At 48.3% G+C, this 18739-nt stretch overlaps 1 long non-coding RNA gene across 1 annotated transcript in view; it reads right to left on the bottom strand.

Annotated features, from left to right (window-relative positions):
• Positions 1 to 15788, bottom strand: part of LOC107545471 (uncharacterized) — a 28032-nt gene extending 12244 nt beyond the window's left edge. Inside the window, exon 1 of the long non-coding RNA XR_001604030.2 lies at positions 15104 to 15788. This is a non-coding gene — a long non-coding RNA (uncharacterized LOC107545471). The remainder of the gene's footprint in view (positions 1 to 15103) is intronic.
• Positions 15789 to 18739: the final 2951 nt, after the last annotated feature.

Raw genomic sequence — 18739 nt, forward strand, 5'->3', positions numbered from 1 at the left:
GTAGCTAAGATTCCCAGGCCGTGATCCGTGATTTTCTGTGTTGTTTCCACAGTGCCCCTTGTGTTCGGTCGCGGATCCCCAAGGTCTCATTTATGGTGTGATTGGCCGGGTTCAGTTTCTTTCGCCAGCAGGTGGCAGTGTTGCTCCTTTCAGCCCGGCCAGCTCACCTCTCCCCCGCCCTTTGTTCTCAAAAAAAAAATACACCAGACCACAAGATGGCTGCTAGGTAACCCGGTACCTTAGGCCTTCCACAACCACCTCAAAATCACAACTAAAATACAGAACCACCATCACTCAGAACGTCCTGAGATCTAGCTCAACAGAAGCCCCACAACCTGGGGGCTGAAGAAGCACTGAGACCGGTAGGAGGGGCGGAGACCGGGGGGATCAGGGCTGGATCACGGAGATGCCGGGGCCTCCCACGCTCTGTGCTGTGGGGAAAAACCCGCAGGGCTATCTCTGCCCTGGAGGGTTTCCGCAGGAGCGAAGGGGTCCCAGCCCCATATCAGGCCCCCCAGCCCAGGGTTCCAGGGTCGGGAAAACAGTCCCCACAACTTGAGGCTCTGTTGCTGAGCGACCAGACGGCAGCTCCTCTTAAAGGGCCCGCAGGGACTCGCTCCCTCTGAGCTCCAGGGCCCCGCAGCAGCTTGAAAGGAACCTGGGACATTGGGGGAGGAACTAACCTGCCTAAAGTCGGGGGGAAAGAGCAGGAAGGGCAGCTTTCTCCCAGAGGGAAGAGCTGGCAGAGGCCATCGCTCCTTTGTCAAGCCCTCACCCCACAGAGCCAGCAGGCAGGTGCCATATTTGAATCTCCAGCACCTGATTTGATTTCCACAATGGGGTGAAGGCCTGTGGAGGGGGTGGGAGCCAGGTGGAGGGGGTCAATGAGGGGGAAAATGGGACACCTGTAATACTTTCAACAATAAGGATAAATGTAAAAAAAAACAAAACACGACAGGTCAGATTTTTGTGAAAAAAATGGCACTATTTTTTCACGGATTTAGTGAGCCTGACTGACCTTGAGGCCACACTGCTCCCATAGGTGGTGTCTAGAAAGAAAACTTTGTGCCCTGGTTGCACAGGGACTTCCCCCAAGGTAGCTGTGGTTCCCTGGGTGGGACTAAGGAAGATGGCGGCGCTGGTGTTGTTTGGCACGGGTTCCTTGGGCTCATTCCTGCTTTTCCTGACTATAACTGTCATAAGGTATAGTGACTGGAGATAGTCTCTGTCCTGTTCTTTTGGAAATCCAGCGAAAAACAGGAGTTTTCTCCTGCGTCTGAGTTTCTCTGGTCAGCAGGTGGCAGTGTTGCTCTTTCCCTCCGGCTTGCTTAAGTCTCCCCCGCCCGTTGCGCTCCAAAAAAAATTATGAGACCGTTTTTGTACAAAAACTGGTGCTGTTCTTGGGTGATTGGTCTGCCCCGACGGACCAGGAGGCCTCTTTGTTCCCTTAGGTGGTATCTAGAAAGAAAGCTTTGTGCCCTGGCTACGCAATTGGTGTTTCCAATTCCCGGAATGGCTCTCAGGGCTTTTCCCCAAGTTGTTTTGACCCTTCATCCATATGTTCTTCAGATCCGTTAGTCACTCACACCTCACTATAGAAAATTTGTAGGACTGATGAAATATTATAACAAACCACAGTCTCATCACCCACCACTGACCGTGAATACTATTTAGTAATGAATTTTCTTAGAGATTTTCATTTCTAAGCACCTTAGGAGGTGCTTTGTAAACACCATGACATTCCTATGGCATAATCACTTCCACATCTTTTATTAAACATTGATTTTTCACATTGGTTATCTTTTGTAAAAATCATTTGAAAAGACTTGAACATGTTTTCATTCATTTCTATTCATAAAAGTAGTCTAAAAGATTTAAAAATTATATTTAAAGGCTGACAGAGAAACCAGAAATAACCCCTGACCTGTAATCTTCCCAAGGACCTGGGCTACATTTTTTGCTCACCATTGTATTTTTCAAAATATCAAGAAAAGAGTGCCCGCTGCAAAGGAAACCATCAACCAAGTGAAAAGAAATGGTAAAAAAGTATTTGCAAACCATATACGTGACAAGGGGTTAACGTGCACACTATATAAAAAGCTCGTACAACTCAATAGCAAAAATCCAAATAACCCTTTTAGAAATCAGCTAAGGACCTGAATAGACATTTCTCAACAGGTACATGCAAAGATGCTCAAGACCACTAGCCATTAGGGGAATGCAAATCAAAACCACCTCAAGCCGGGGCCTGCATGGCTCAGTTGCTTGGGCATCATCCCGTGCACCAAGAGGCTGCTGGTTCAATTTCTGGTCGGGGAACATGCCAGGGTTGGAGGCTCTATCCCAGGTAGGGGCGTGCAGGAGGCAACTGATCGGTGTTCTGCTCTCACATCAATGTTTTTCTTTCTATCCCTCTCCCTTCCTCTTTCTCCAAAAATGAATAAAAATATTGTTTTGAAAACCACTATGCGATGCCACCTAATGCCTGTTAATATGGTCACCATCAAAAAGACGAGAAGATAAGTCCAATAAGTATCACTCCTAGACTTTTTTGTGGTAATCATTTCATAAGGCACACAAAAATCGAATAACTATGTTGTACACCTGAAACTGATAAAATATTGCATGTCAACTATGTGTTTGTTTTTTTTTAGAGACAAGAAATAAAAACATGCTAGTGTGGATGTGCAATAAAGGGAACCCTTGTGCATTCTTGGTGGGAATGTAAATGGGTGCAGACACTACGGAAAACAGTATGTAGGATGCTCAAAAAATTAAAAATAGAACTATCATATGACCCAACAATTCAGATTCTGGGAATATATCCCAAAAAGCAACAAAACAAAACAAACAAAAAGAAAATAGAAGCTTGAAAAGATACCTGCATCCTCATGACATAGCAGCATTTTTTACAATAGCCAAGATAAGGAAGCAACCTAAGTGTCCACTGATGGATAAGTGGACAAGAAGCTGTAGCATATATGTATATGGATACACACAGAGAGACACTGGCATATTATTCAGCCATTGAAAAGAAAAATCTTACTGTTTGCAAGTACATGGGTGGACCTTGAAGGCATTATGTTAAGTGAAATAAGTCAGAGAAAGATTAATCCTGTATGATTCACTTACATGTGGAATCTTTAAAAAAAGAAAAGTCCAAGGAAAAGAGATGAGACTTGTGGTTGCCAGGGGCAGAGGGTGGGCTGAAGGGAAATTGGAGGAAGGTGATCCAAAGGCAGAAGCTTCAAGTATAAGCTAAATAAGGACGAGGGATGTAACTGCGACAGGACGACTAGCTAAAACTGCTGTAGGATGCCCGGGGAAGGGGTTGAGGGAGTCAGGCCTAGGAGCTCTCATCACAAGGAGGAAATTGTTTTCTTTTTGTCCATATTTACTTCTTTCTATTGTATCTGCATGAGAAGATAGGTGTTCGCTGAACCTACCGTGGTAATCATTTCACAGTATATGAAAATCAAACCATCACGCTCCACGCCTGACAGTCACACAGTGATGTGTGTCAATTATTTCTCAATAAAACTGAGGGGAAAATTGTGTAGCTGTGTGTTCTCAGTGTATATATTTTAAATAGTTGAGCAAGCATCTGATTTCTTTCAGGTTCTTCTCTTTGGAGATACTTATTGTTTCATAATCCTGGGATCACACTGTATGAACGACTTCCCACCTGGCTTCTCCCCCTTTTCCATTTAGCGCTTTGTGGTGAGCAATAAGTATATTCTGACGCGCTTTGAAAAGTTGGCTGGCTCTTTGACCCTCTTCCCAAGAGAGTCTGTTATTTCATACTCGTGTTGGGGGCAGGAAAGCATGCCGCAAAGCAGTGTGCAATCGGCAGTGTCTGACTGACCTTTGGGGCCCTCTGTAAGGAGCCCTGAGACCCTGGACAAGCGACTCCTCCTGGGTGCCTCAGTTTCCACAGGTGTAAAACCAGGGCGGTAACAGCATCTGCTTCACGGGGTGGAGGCCAGCAGAAAGCACCCAGCAGCTCGTAGCTGGGCCCTTGCAGAGCTCATGTTCTCGCCGGGGCTGCTGTCTCCGGTATTCCCTGTAATGTGTGTAGTCTGTGCACAATTCCCAGCCAGGAGACCGAGTGTGATAAAAGGCGCTCTTTAAATTTACTTACAACAGTTACCTGTTCAATCACCCATGTCTGCTTTGTGGTGGAGAACTCACGAGTGCCTTGGAGGGACATTCAGTGAAGGAGATATACATGAGGAAAGCACATTGATCCCTTCCTCTGAGATATCCTCCCAGAAAATGAAAAGTATATGCAGTCACATCTAGAGCGACCTGCTTTCCTGCGCGGTTTCACTCTGTGGCCCAAAGCTGGCAAGGCCCTTGCTCATCTACCTCTCGTGTCATTTTCATCCCTGTTCTTTCTGACTCCATTCCCCTGACAAAACTCCCCACTAAAGGGCCTCAAAGACGCAAAACAAATGAAAGTTCACAGTACCCAACACATCAGAGGGGATTTCACCTTCCCAGGCCCTAAGTCACATTTTTTCTGTGCTTATGGACTAGCGGTGTTAGCACACGTAGACCCTCTTCTATAATCTGGCTCATTTGCGGCTTGAGCTTTCTCTTACCAAAAATGTCCTACTGCACGGATTCGGATTCAGTAGGTCGCCCAGGCATGAACATTAGTTTAAACTCCACACATAAAGGTAGAGGTGCCAGCTGTGGGAGCAAAATTCTTCAGAACAGATGGCAGGGGCCAAGCATTGGAGGGGTTGGTGTGGGGCAGCCATGAGATGATTTTACCTCAAAGAAACAGATGATGGCAGGGCTTCCATTACAGTGGTAACTACCACTTACCAGAATTGTTCTACCATTTCCACACCAAAAATCACTTGAGTTTGGCACAGAAAGGTGTATGAAATCTACTTGTTTTGTGAGTCTTCCAGCAACCTGACTTGGCCCCATGGGGAGGGCCATGTGCTCCCTCGATCCTGTCTAGTGGGGCCCGGAGTTTACAGAACCCACTGAGAAGATCTGTGATATAGTCACTGCATTATTTTCCCCTCAGGGCATAAAGGAAATTCTTCTGATTGCTGTCACTTGGGAATGTAACCTTAGGAAACTGTAACCCACCCCACCATCCTTTTCACATTCTCCCTGTAAATGTAGCTTGTAGATAAACAGCATGTTTGTACAAGAATCCTAGGAACTACCTTCAGAAGATACAGACTCTGACCTTCATCATCCCAGTTCCCAGAGGTTTGCTGACCTTCAGCCATAGATCCAGGATGATGAGACCAGGGTGACGCACACCAGACCGTCACCTGACCTGTTTCAACATCCTTATGGGGATGGACTGGCCCCCAGGAAGAGAACTTTTCAACCCCCTCCCCTTGAATTCTTTGCTCTGCTTTCCCTCTCTCTCCTTGTAAAATCCGCTGCCTGCACTAAGATGTGGTGGCCATGTGGAGATGGGCTTTTGGTGGAGAGTCCCCATCTTCTCAGGTGTCTGACACTCGACTGGACCACCAGCATCTGTCTCACGAGTTTACCTGTGATCAGAAAATCTGGTTTTGAAAAATGCTAATGACATAGAAAAATGCTGATGAGCAAAAGTCCAAACTAAAAAACACACAAACACAAAACAGAACAAAAAAAATCTTGTAGAAAACTGTATATTATAATCAAGGACTAGGAAAAGATGTCGCAATCGGGGCCTGAAGAGCAGGCCCGGCGAGGGGCTAACCGGAGCAGGTACTGCATTCCCATTGGAGGGTTCTAGGCATGCGCGGTGGAGCCCAGGGAGGTTGCTGCCAGCCTCCTTGCCAGCCTCTGCTGAAGGTTTTTGTCCAGGATCAGGACACAGAATGGGGCAGGCCCCGCATTCATGGCCCAGAGTCTGAGCCTCGATCTAGGATCCAGGAGATCGAGGTTCGATTCCTGGTGAGGGCACTTGCCCGGGTTGCGGGCTCGATCCCCAGCAGGGGCTGTGCAGGAGGCAGCCAGTCAATGACTCTCTCATCATTCACGCTCCTATCTCTCTCTTCCTTCCCCTTTCTCTAAAATCAATAAAAATGTATTTAATTAAAAAAAAAAAAAATGAGGCAGGCGAGAGAATGGGATCTTTTTACAGACCCAGTGCTGCTTGAAAAACATGCGCATCTGTCCTCACTGTAAATCATCTTGTATGAGGTTCACACCAAATCTCCCACACTCTTGTCATCTATTCCACATCGTCAGGATCCTATGGCATTTCAGCTACCTGCATGTTGGCGTGTTCTGTCTTGTTTTGGGGACAGTAAATAACATAGTGAAAAGCAAACAGCCCTCTGCTTCTAATACCCATGTCTCGATTCCTTGGAAGCCAAGCTTCTAGGAAGTGTAGACTGCAGTAGATTTCCCTTTCTGTTACTTCTCCATTCCTCCTCAGTGACGGTTCAGGAGAGAGCAGTGATGCTAAGTGCAGGACTGAAGCCCCTGAGCAGGTGGAAGACATGGGATCCTGAGCACACGGGAGGGCTGGCTGCAGTCAGGAGCAGACATGCCCAGGAGCAGCAGAGAATGTGAGCGCAGAACAGGTCCAGTGTGTCTGGGAAGCTCGGAGAAGTCCCCCCCATTGCTCCTGTTTCCTGCATCAGAATGGAGGAGGGTTGCTAGAGGGTGAGGTAGTGATGTAGGTAGGATGAGTGAGGCAGGGAGAAGCCATGGTCTCATTTTCATGTATTTAGGACAACTTACTAAGGTTAAACATTTTTATCCTCTGCTCAGGTGCTCACATACAGCAGGGTTGACCCATTATTGGGGTGCAACAGAACAGGGAGAAAAGATACAGAAAGCCGTAATTTATACGACTTGGTAGTCTGGGAAAGGCGGTCCCTGCTGGAAGGTGAGGAAGGCTGTGGGGTGCACACTAGAGGCCATCAGACTTTGAAGTCTGTTTAAGTCGATATTAGACAGAGGGAGCCAGCTGAGCCTTGCACAGTGGTGAGGTGTTGACAGAGGGGAATGCTGGCAGTGGCCATCGTGGAGGGGAAGGGGCTTCATGGCATGACCCCTGTGCAAGGTGCTGCTCAGGTGATCAGGAGAACACCCCTGAGGTCGGAGTCTCCAGGGCTGACCTAGTCAGGCTTCTGGGCCCTGGTAATACCAGCAGGTTCTCCAAGAATGAGGGCTGAGGGGAGCGAGGTGATTGTGCCAAGGGAGCAGGGTGTTCACAGGCTGGGGTAGGTGAAGGGTGAGCAGGAATGGGTACAGCCCCATACGTGGGCAGATTGGGCAGTTGAGGCACAGGCCCTGTCCATCAGCTGGCTGTTTGCAACAGGGCCTCAGAGGAAACTGGTAGCTGAGAGAGGCCTTGAGACGGGCAGTGGCCTCAGCTTCCCACAACGCGCAGGTCTAGAACTGTCCAATGGGAATGCAGCCCCGGCGGCAGGGTGCATTCTGGGGCAAGGGACGTGCCCCAAAGTCGCCCTGGTTCCCAGGGCGGGACTTAGGAAGATGGCTGCGCTGCCCTAGTTCCGCACAGGTTTCTGGGGCTCATCCCCGCCTTTTCTAACCATGGTTGTCACTGGGTATGGAGACCTGAGAAATTCTGTGTCCTGTTTTCTTGGAATTCCAGCGAAAAACAGGAATTTTCTTCCAAGAATGTTGGCTCCGAGTTTCTCTGGACAGCAGGTGGCAGTGTCGAGCCATGTAAATTTTCCTCCCCCCTCCCCTTTTGTGTGAAAAAAACGGCCTAGAGCCTTTGCTGGGAGAATTGCTCAATTGTGTCCGCGCCGGAGCTGGCCTGCTCCTTCCGGGGCTGAACCGCTCTGGTCTCCGTGGTTCCTTCTCAAAACTTGGGGCCCTGGGTCCTTAGCGTCCTGTATTTCTGATTCCTTGAATGTTCTTCCCATTGGCTTTTATCAGTGTATTTTTCAGTTACCCTAGTCAGTCAAACCTCACTGTAGAATATTTGGAGGATCGGTAACATATAACACAGTAATCTAAACCAGTTTTTCAACCACCGATGACCATTAATAGTTTGTGATAAATTTCCTTACAGGTCTTCCCATCCATAAAGTCGCATTGCACACAGAAGGAGATGCCTATTGCATTTCGACTTCACATCCTTTATTAAACTCAGGTTTTTCGCATGAGTTAGCTGTCCTCAAAATCATTAGAAAGGACTTGAAAATTCTTATTCATTTCTCCTATTAGTAGTTTATGTGGGCTTAAAGAGTGAACATGTGCGGGGCCCTTGTTGCTCAGTGGATGCTGTGGGCCCAGGAACCTGGAGGTCAAGGTTGGATTCCTGGTCGGGACACAAGTGGTGGGGGTTGTGTGTTTGCTTGGGAGCTTGGGCTTGATCCTCAGTAAGGGGCATGCTGGAGACAGCTGACCTCTCTCTCTCTCTGTCTCTCTCTCTCTCTCTGTCTCCCTCTCCCTTCCTCTCTCTGAAATCAATGTTCAAGAATATTTTAAAATAAGGAGTGAATATGCCGTATTTCATAACTTAGAAATCAGAAATAACCTGGGACTCCTATCTCAAAGGAAACCACCATGTTGTAACCTTCCTAAGGACAGGAGCTATATTTTTGGCTTTGATTTTGTTTAACATTGTATTTTCAACAAAGGAGATCCACTTGTTTTATCTGTCCTCCAGCATCCTCACTTTTTTGTCTCCATGGTGAAGGCCAACAGCTTCCTTGCTCCTGTCCACTGGGCCTGCTAATTTACAAAGCCCCCTGAGATTTGTCATGTGTTCCCACCATTGTTTTTTCCTCGGGATATAAGGAAATGCTTCTGATTGTAGTCATCCCTGAAGACAGAGAAAAGACAAAAGAAGAGTAATCACCCACATCCCAACCACTTTCAACACATTTTGCATATCAACTTCTTTTTTTTCCAGTCCTCACCAGAAGATATTTTTTCCAATGCTTTTCAGAAAGTGGAAGGGAGGGGGAGAGAAACTTGGAGGTGAGAGAGACACATCCATTGGCTTCCTCCCCCACATGCCCTGACTGGGGCCAGGGATCTAGCCTGCAACCTAGGTACTGGTACTTGCCTTAGACCAGAGTCGAACCCAAGGACTGAGGGCAACTCTCTAACCACTAAGCCAAACCTGGTAGGGCTCACCTTCATTTTTATATCCTTGGGATCGTTCTGTATCCAATATTGAACTGTGAAGTTTTATGGTTGACATTAGGTCACTATTATTTTCTTCAAATTCAACTTTGCCTATACTGAACCAAATATATCTATCTCTACCCCTACATGGTTTTTGAAATATAAAAAATAATGGTATGACAAACTTTTTGAATAAATCCATGCCCACATTTTAGACAATCTGCCTTGCAAGGAATCCTACAAGTTGCCACATATTGCCATATTCCTATACCCAGCATCATGAGCCAGGGTCTGCACTGTTCTATCCTGTGAGTACTGAGAATTAAATTTGACAATTTGCTAAGTTCAGAGGTGAAATGGATGTTGCATTATTTTGAAATAATTATTTAATATTTGTGACATTCAATATCCTGTCATATGTTTAATATATTTAATACCTATGTGTTTATTTTAAACCTCCTTATGTATAATAATTGATGAGAATTCATATAAGGAGATTTAATTAATTTTAATATAAGTAAAATTAATTCACTAAGTCCATGTCTAACTTGCCTTCTTTCTCTTCATTCCCATAGGAATACTCCTTACCTGGGGCACCCAAGCACATCTAATCAAGCCCTGCAGCAGTGCCCTGTTCAAACAGCTCAACCAAGCTATGGACAAAGACAGAAGACCTAAGAACAAACAGCTCCTCCAACTCAATACACAGGCCTTCTTGACTCCATTCCTGAACCCTGTACATCCCTGGGGTACCCTCTGAGAAGAATCAGGTGAGAATGAAAGGACTTCATCTTGGCCAGAAGGTGATCTTCTAAGGGAGTTCATCTTGTCTCAGGAGACACAATGAAAATCCTTACAAGAGCCCCCATTCTTCCTTGCTTCAAGCCTTTTCTCCTTAAAATTGTATTCACTTCTCTTCCCTGCTGTACCTTTTTTGTTACTTCCTATAACCCTGAAAATGTAAACAACAACAAGGTCTAAGAAAACATCTCCCAAAGAACTCCTGTGGCAGCTGCTGGCATGGGACTGCACCAAGGACCCAAGAGGCATGAACTAGTTGAATCAATTCCCAGACATTCCAGTGACACATTGGTCACGGTTACAAGAAAGGGAAACCCGAGGAAGAGCACAGTCATGGACCTGTCTTCAACTCTGCCTGTACGTGGACCTCTCACCCCCTTTTGCTATACATGGCCCTGTTCCCCTTTCCCTGTACAACCTGCATTCGGCATCAGGTCAGAGTTACCTGGTGTTAAGTTGACCAACATGAGCTGAATGAAGCCGTTAACATCTATTTGAACCCCTTTTACTACGTTTTTTCTCCGGAAGTTCTACCACTAATTTCATACTACTTTTCTAGCATCCAAAGCAAACAGCTCTACAGGATCACTTGCATGAACTGCAGTCACTACTGGGTGGATACAGACATGTCAAGGCAAGCACCAGTGTTCCTGATAATGAGATTCCAGGGAAACCTCTCCCCTCAGTCATCATAGGGTTCATGTTATGCAGACGCCATGAGCAGCTATGTCTCTAAGTAGCACTTTTCTTTCTCATCTATTAAATGGGCATAATCATACTAACCTGCCAGGTAAGGTTTCTGTCATGAATGGCACCACAGTACGTACAAAGGACTCAGTGGAGTGTGTGACACATAGGATATACTCAGGAAATCTGAGCCACAAGTTTTTTTTAACACCAAAGAGCAGAACTGTGTAATCACAATTTTGCGGGGAGGGGGGTGTAAAGAATTTCTCTACAATCCTTAGATTACAAAGGTCGTTTGTCCCAAAATAACACAACTACATGTGCCATCAGTTAACACATATAGGAAAAAGGATGAATTGCTCTTTGAAAAAGATATGTCGTGTTAAACTCAAGAAGCTAAAATAAAAAATAAAAAGAGGACTGAAATTTCTACGGAGTTTTTTTTTTTTAGTGGTGCTGGAGCACATCACTTATCTACCCCAGGCAGGGTACAGTCCAGTGTTTTGAATAAGGGAGCCAAACTACTTTAGGTTTGAAACAGATGGAAGTTTGGCCTCCAGATAATGTTTTCATTACCACCAGGGCAGGGATTGTAACTTGAGAGTCTTGGGGACCTTGGGGACCTAGGCTTAGAGCTTATTTTAGTGCCCGGTACTCCTGTGGGTGGCCCGGTCTATTCATCTTTATCATTTCATTCCTCTCCATGTTCTCTGTCATGTCTGTGGGACTGAGCACAGAGGAAATCTCAGAGACTGTATAGTCCAGGGGATATTATACTGTTTGTCAAAGTAAAATAAACGTTTCTTGGAAAGAATTCCAATACATACCAGAAAAAAGAAGAGTTTCTGTACTGGCAGCAGGGGCTCTCACCACACCCTTCCCTAGATGTGCCCTCTGTTCAACCAACAGCTTAGCTTGAGTCTTAGAACTGAAGAAACAGCAGGCCCAGAAAGCAGAGACTCAGAGAGCAAAAACGGGAAGGCTGGCAGAGCTGGAACTGGGAGGGAGTTCTCTGGAGCCCTGGCCTAAAGCCCTGCAGGAGACCTCCAGGAAGAAAGTATTAGGGAGCAACTGCAGATCCAATCAGAGGACACTCTGTGCTAAAGAAGTTGTCACCATAAATGAGATCAGATTTTTTTGTTTACACTACTCTGTAAATTGAAACATTTGGTAAGAAACATGGGCCTTTTTTTCAGTTATGTGAGGGGCCTGCCAATGCAGCGTCAGAAGTGTTCTGTGGACTTGAGGAGAGAAAGACCGTTGCAGTCAGACCTGGTTTGCTTCATACACGCTACTCACTGTCAGATGTCACTGTTCCCAATTCCCATAGCATGTCGGTCACAGGGCCCCTCAGTCCATGTTCGGTGTGTTTTCTTTTATGCACCCTGCCCCTCATTACATGGCCCAAATCAATCATCCAAGGTGGCAGGCTAGGGTGACTGTCGTTTTTAACCACTGGACCAAAGCACCTCATGTGCATAGGAGAACTGAAGTTCTAACCAAGTGAATATGCCGCAGGGCAGCTTCCCTCTGGAAGGACTCTCAGTGTATTGACAGGAGATGAAGACAGGGAGCAGCAATGAAAGATGCACCTTCTCTACCAAGGCCAGTCTGAGCTACTTCTTGTTCCCTTAAGTCTCACTTGAACTTTTTATGGAACGAAGGAAGAGCCCTGGAACTGAAAAGACCAGGGCTCTGTCCTGAGTGTGTCACCAATAGGCTCTACATGGCCTTCAATTAGTCAACTGACCAGCCTGAGGTCAGAGAATGTGATTTTTAGAAATGCTATTCACATAGAGAAATGCTGACTTCCAAAGACCCAGATCTAAAAACAAACAAACAAAGAAAAACACGCAGAAAACTTCTTGTATATTATAATCTAGGAATAGGGAACGAGATCTTATCTATGCATAAAGAAAAATGACCAGAAAAATAAATTGTGAAAAGACTTCCCAATATTTACTGAGCATCCCCAAATGCTAGGCACTCCTGCGGGTGCTGAGGGAAGGGGCAGCAGACATGCACTGCAGCCCCTGCTCTCCCACAGGGGCTGTGCTGCCGCCTCTGGATCATAGGTCCTTGTAGCTTCAAGTTAAGATTTTCAGAAACTCTCGACACTTTGCAATATGTCCTCATTATTTTTCAGTCAGATAGCTAAAAATACAAACACGACTTTCCCAAATGTATAAATGAATTTCAAAAGAGGAGGTTCGAGTCACGATGCAAAAATGAACAGTAATATGTTTAAAATGCACCTTGTGTTTGATGAAAAATCCCTAAGCAGCTGAGCACAAAGTACTCTTAATGGTCACTATTGGGTGATGGACTGTGGTTTGAGTGACCTTATTACATTTCATCTGCCTCCCAAGTTTTCTACAGTGAGCTTTGAGCGACTGCCAGAACTGAAGGATATGTCCTTAAACGCCCGGAAAACCCAAAATGCGTCCGGGGACCGCAATGACAACCCTTTCCGGGAAGGAGAAATAAACGTGGCTAAGCAAGCCGGGCAGCATCGAGGAAGAAAAGGGGATTTGAAAAGCAGCGTTCCAGCGCAGAGAACACAAGTTCCCTCTGCTGAACCCGCCCAACGACCCATTTGGCCAAGATGGCGGCTGAGGGCGGGAGGCGCGGACAGTGTCCGCCAATTAGAGAAAAGACTCCGAGCGTTTTTTTCAAACACGAAGGGCGGGGACACGGAGCGCCGCCGCACAACGCGATGCACCACTGCCCCCTGCAGTCCAGAGATACTGAATCCCACAAAGCGCAGGGAAAATCCGTTTTCTGTGCTGACATTCGGCCCCACGTCGGAGATGCCCTGGCTTCCCAAGTCACCAGGATGATGACAAGTAAGGAAGAAAGGAAAAGAACCTGCCCCAAAGCCCCCGAAAAGGCCACATCCCTAGTCCTGGCCTGGGACCCACGGCTACCGGGCCTGACGGGTTGAAACCGCCGGAGGTCTGTCCAGGAGCTGGTGCTGAGCGCGGATTGGGGTGTTCTGGGCATGCGCGGAGCTGCGCAGTGAGGTAGCTGCCAGTCTCCCTGCCAGGGTCTACCGGAGGTTTGGTCGTGGACCTGGCTGCAAACTGTCAGCTGAGGGATGGGACCCAGGGTGGACAAGTCCTGGTTTCGGACTACCCCAGGCGCCCCAGGATCACGCCCGTGCACCTGTACCACTCCCCTCTGCGTCCCCCTCCCGCCCTCCCCTCCGCCCCCTCTGCCGTCTCCAAGGGTCCCCAGTCCTCGGGACCTTTCAGAGACCTCCGGGCCCTGGAGCCTGACTAGGTGCACAGGGATTCAGGGGGACCTCAGAGGGATGTTCTTCACTTCCTCCGCAGCCTGCACCGCCCTGCCCAGGGCCACTCCCGGGCATCAGGTAACCCCTTGCCACTCCATGATACCCACTCGGGGCATTCTCCTCTATCATGACTTCCAAACCATGCCCTGTTCCTAAAGCTCCCTAATGTGTCCACTTAGCCTTCAAGCTCCTGGGGACCTCCTGTGTGGACACCACGGCCTTCCTCCCTTTCCACCCGGCCTCCACGTAAAAGAGGGTCACACCTCATTCACAGTAGGGGCGTACAGGAGGACACTGCACAATGAGCCAGCAGTGCATCTGGGCAGAGGGGCAGCTGGAGTTTAGGAATGGAGCGTTCTGCAGCTGATCCTGGTTCCTGCTGCGTTGTAGGTGAGGCCCCGGGGACCGGCCTTCTTGAAGGGGGTATGGAGAAAGTGGCTGACCAAAGGCAGGGGTTCATGAGGGAAGTGGAAGCAGGCAAGCGGCTAATGAGCCTGCAGCTAAGGTTATGGAGGAGGACACTCCTGCCCAGGCCCGGTATGGACGGTGACACACAGGTTCAGAGCGGTCAGCATAGCTGTGGGACACTGAGTCAGCCAGGGAGCACCAGTTCCTGAACAAGAGATGAGAATCAGAAATGCAACTTTCACCAGCCGCATGCATGGCTGAGATTCACCAACTGGATCTGGGACACAGGGGCCATCATTTCCACAGAGACCGCCGAGGGCACAGTGAGACATACGGTGCCTCCCAGCTCGCCTTCCCGCAACAAGGCACAGACTCACAAGCCACACGTGCCCCTTCCCCAACCCTCACAAAGAATTGGGGATGTGGGGTAGAAATCTGAGAGCGAGCATTTTCACTGAAACTCACTGAGCACGTCTGCACATGGGCCATTCACATGCTTGCATCTCACCTCACTAGATTGGAAGCAAACTCAGGGCAACTTTGCTCCCCCTATTCTGGCTCAAAGTCGGGACCCCGCTGATGATCAGCACAGTGGGACAGAATAAACAAACCAAAGGGCCCCTGCATCTGAGGGGGACCGGTGAACCTGGGATGTCAGCACACTGTCCCCACATGGTCCTCCTTTGCCCCCTTCCAATGTGTCCCTGCGAGTGCGGACCTTGGTGTCCTTGCGTCCTCCTGCCTTTAACCCAGGACAACGTTTATCTAGCATGCCATCAACGGAACCCTAAAACATCACAGCAAGAGGACAAACCCAGCCAGACTCACCGAGTGGAGGAGCTGATGAGGGTTGTCACTGAGGCGAGCAGGGTCTCAGCAAGGCCGTCCTTCCCTCCACAGGCCATGCCAGGCTCCTGTCCGTTAACGACAGGGGCCTTCACTCCAAGGCCTGAGTTCTGGAGCTGGGCTTCAGGAAAAGGTTTCCGGGGCCAGGAATGGAAAGCTGCGGGAAGGTGCAGAAAGTCAGTATGTTTATGAGGAGAAGGCGGTGTTTTCCTTCTTATTTCTTTGGAAGGTAAATCGTGCCAGAGTCCTCCCTAGAGCTGAGAGGCTGGGGTGAGAATCGCAGTAGTTGCTGACAGACCCAGAGTATGTCCCAAGATCTCTTGCTCAGCCTGCTGTATCCTCAGGGAACCTCCTCTTCAAGGGGGAGGCTGCCCTCGTCTCCTACACAACTGGGCCCTGAGCAGGGGCACTGCCTTTTGTCCAGGGAGAGCAGCAATCAAACCCTCCTGGTGATGGGCAGGTCTCAGGTGTCCACTTCTGGGCACCTCGGGTGCCCCTGGCCCCTTCAGTGCGTTTGCCACAGAGGAGAGCCCATTGAATACTGCAGACCCAACAATTACATGTGAGAAACGGGGTCAGGGGTGACAGGCTCACTGTACATGGGGCTCCGTGACTTAGAAGACCTTTCATCCCATTGCCCCATTTGGTTCCTGCACCTCAGAAATTCATATCTTCTACCCCCTTCATCTTAAGGAGACAAGTTTGCTGAGGCTGTAGAGTCTCTCAAGGGGACAGCAGGGTCTAGTCCCAGAGAAGCCACAGGAATCGGGTTTCAACTTGGTGACCTAAAGGGGTCAACTTGTAGGAAGGGCTGGTTCTATTTCCAGTCATGTCCCACCTCATCCCCTTTCCTCATCTTTTGCTGTGTCACCTCTGATCCTTACCCCCGAAACAGGGTTAAGGAACTTTGGACAGACAGGGATTCCCCCACAAAGACCTTGAGTTTTTATAGTTCCTGCCTGTAGCTATGGCAGTAATGTGTTGGATACTGGACCCTGTTCCTGCTCCCGAGAGCATATGCCCCCAGTTATTTCACGGTGGTCCGAGAACTGTGGCACTCGATAAGATATTGAAAGACTCGCGTCATGTTTCTCTCTGCACTTCTAACAATCCACCAGGACTTTTGTGGTGACCTGGGCCTAGATGGATACCCCAACTCTGCTGGGGCCAGATTCACAAGGGAGTTCTTTTCTATGGCCCGGCCCTCTGTTCCTCCTCTGAGGGACCCCAGAGCACAGCCTCATCACCACCAGATAGGAGTGATCGAGGCCAATCTCATCAATAGGGCTTAGATTGACAGGTGCTTTAAATCCATCCAAGTGTAGGACAGAGACAAGACAGACTCCATCTATGTTCTCATAGCTTCCTGTTCCTGAAAAAGATGTGTCTTCGCAGAAGACATTTTGTCTGAATCTCTGGGCCATTCAATTCCCCATGTCTCCAGCTCCTGCCATCACCCCAAACCCAGCCCCTTGCATCCCCTGCCCTCATCTCAGGACTGCTTCCTGTTCCTATAGTATAACTCACCTTTTTATGTCACCTAAGCCAAAAACGCCTACTGTTTCCCACTTTTTCTAAGTTAACTCAATCTTAGTCTCTCCCTCACCACCTATTGAGGATTTTAACTTGGAAGATGTTGAATCTCCCCACCCATTGCTCAGTGGGTCACAGAATTAAGAATGGGGCAGGAGTAAGGATGGGGTCTTCCTGCAGACCTGGTGCTGCTTGAAACCCCTGCTCCTCCCTCCTCACCTTAAAGCATCTACTCTGAGGTTCACGCCAACTCTCCAACACTTTGTCACCTATTCAACATCCTCAGGATCCTAAGGGATGTCTGCTACCTGCATCTTGGCGTGTTCTGTCTTGTTTTGGGGACAGTATATAACATAGTGAAAAGAAAACAGCCCTCTGCTTCTAATACCCATGTCTTGATTCGTAAGAAGCCAAGCTTCTAGGAAGTGTAGACTGCAGTAGATTTCCCTTTCTGTTACTTCTCCATTCCTCCTCAGTGACGGTTCAGGAGAGAGGAGCAATGCTAAGTGCAGGAGTGAAGCCCCTGAGCAGGTGGAAGACATGGAATCCTGAGCACACGGGAGGGCTGGCTGCAGTCAGGAGCAGGCATGCCCAGGAGCAGCAGAGAATGTGAGTGCAGAACAGGTCCATTGTGTCTGGGAAGCTCGGAGAAGTCCCCCCCATTGCTCCTGTCTTGTGCATCAGAATGGAAGAGGGTTGCTAGAGGGTGAGGTAGTGATGTAGGTAGGATGAGTGAGGCAGGGAGAAGCCATGGTCTTATTTTCATGGATTTAGGACAACTCAGTAAGGTTAAACATTTTTATCCTCTGCTCTCGTGCTCACATACAGGCAGGGTTATATCCATTATTGGGGTGCAAAAGAACAGGGAGAAAACACACAGAAAGCATAGTTTATAGGACTTGGTAGTCTGGGAAAGCCTGGCCCTGCTGGAAGGTGAGGAAGGCTGTGGGGTCCACACTAGAGCCCACTAGAGTTTACGTTTGTTTAAGTGGATATTAGAAAGAGGGAGCCGGCTGAGCCTTGCACAGTGGTGAGGTGTTGACAGAGGGAAATGATGGCAGTGGCCATTGTGGAGGGGAAGGGGCTTCATGGCATGACCCCTGTGCAAGGTGCTGCTCAGTTGATCAGGAGAACACCCCTGAGGTCGGAGTCTCCAGGGCTGACCTAGTCAGGCTTCTGTGCCCTGGTAATACGAGGAGGTTCCCCAAGAATGAAGACTTAGGGGAGGGAGGTGATTGTGCCAAGGGAGCAGGGTGTTCACAGGCTGGGGTAGGTGAAAGGTGAGCAGGAATGGGTACAGCCCCATAGGTGGGGCAGATTGGGCAGTTGAGGCACAGGACGTGTCCATCAGCTGGCTGTTTGCAACAGGGTGTCAGAGGAAACTGGTAGCTGAGAGAGGCCTTGAGACGGGCAGTGGCCTCAGCTTCCCTCAACGCGCAGGTCTAGAACTGTCCAATGGGAATGCAGCCCCGGCGGCAGGGTGCATTCTGGGACAAGGGACCGGTCCTAAAGTAGCTGTGGTTCCGAGGGCGGGAATAAGGAAGATGGCAGCGCTGGTGTTGTTTCTCACGGGTTCCTTGGGCACATCCCTGCTTTTTCTGACTATAACTGTCATAAGGTATGGTTATCTGAGATATTGTTTGTCCTGTTTTCTTGGAAATCCAGCGAAAAATAGGAATTGTCTTCCAAGAATGATGGCTCTGAATTTCTCTTGCCAGGAGGTGGTAGTGTTGCTCCTATCTTCCTTCTTGCTTACGTCTCCCCCGCCCTTTGTGCTTAAAAAAACTCAGAGAACAATTTTTCTGTAAAAAGTGGTTCGTTTCTTAAGTGATTGGTCTGGCCTGACTGATCTGGAGGCCAGGTGATTCCCTTAGGTGGTATCTAGAAGGAAGACTTTGTGCTTTGTACGTGCAATTTGTGTTTTTCATTCTGTGAATGGCCCTAAGGGCATTTCCCCTAGTTGTTTTGACCCTTCATCTATCTGTTCTTCAGATCCGTTGGTCACTCAAACCTCACTATAGAAAATTTGTAGGACTGATTAAATATTATAACAAACCACAGTCTCAGCACCCACCACTGACCATG

This window comes from Miniopterus natalensis, chromosome X (genome assembly GCF_054644295.1).
Source record: "Miniopterus natalensis isolate mMinNat1 chromosome X, mMinNat1.hap1, whole genome shotgun sequence".
NCBI classification, from domain to species: Eukaryota; Metazoa; Chordata; class Mammalia; order Chiroptera; family Miniopteridae; genus Miniopterus; species Miniopterus natalensis.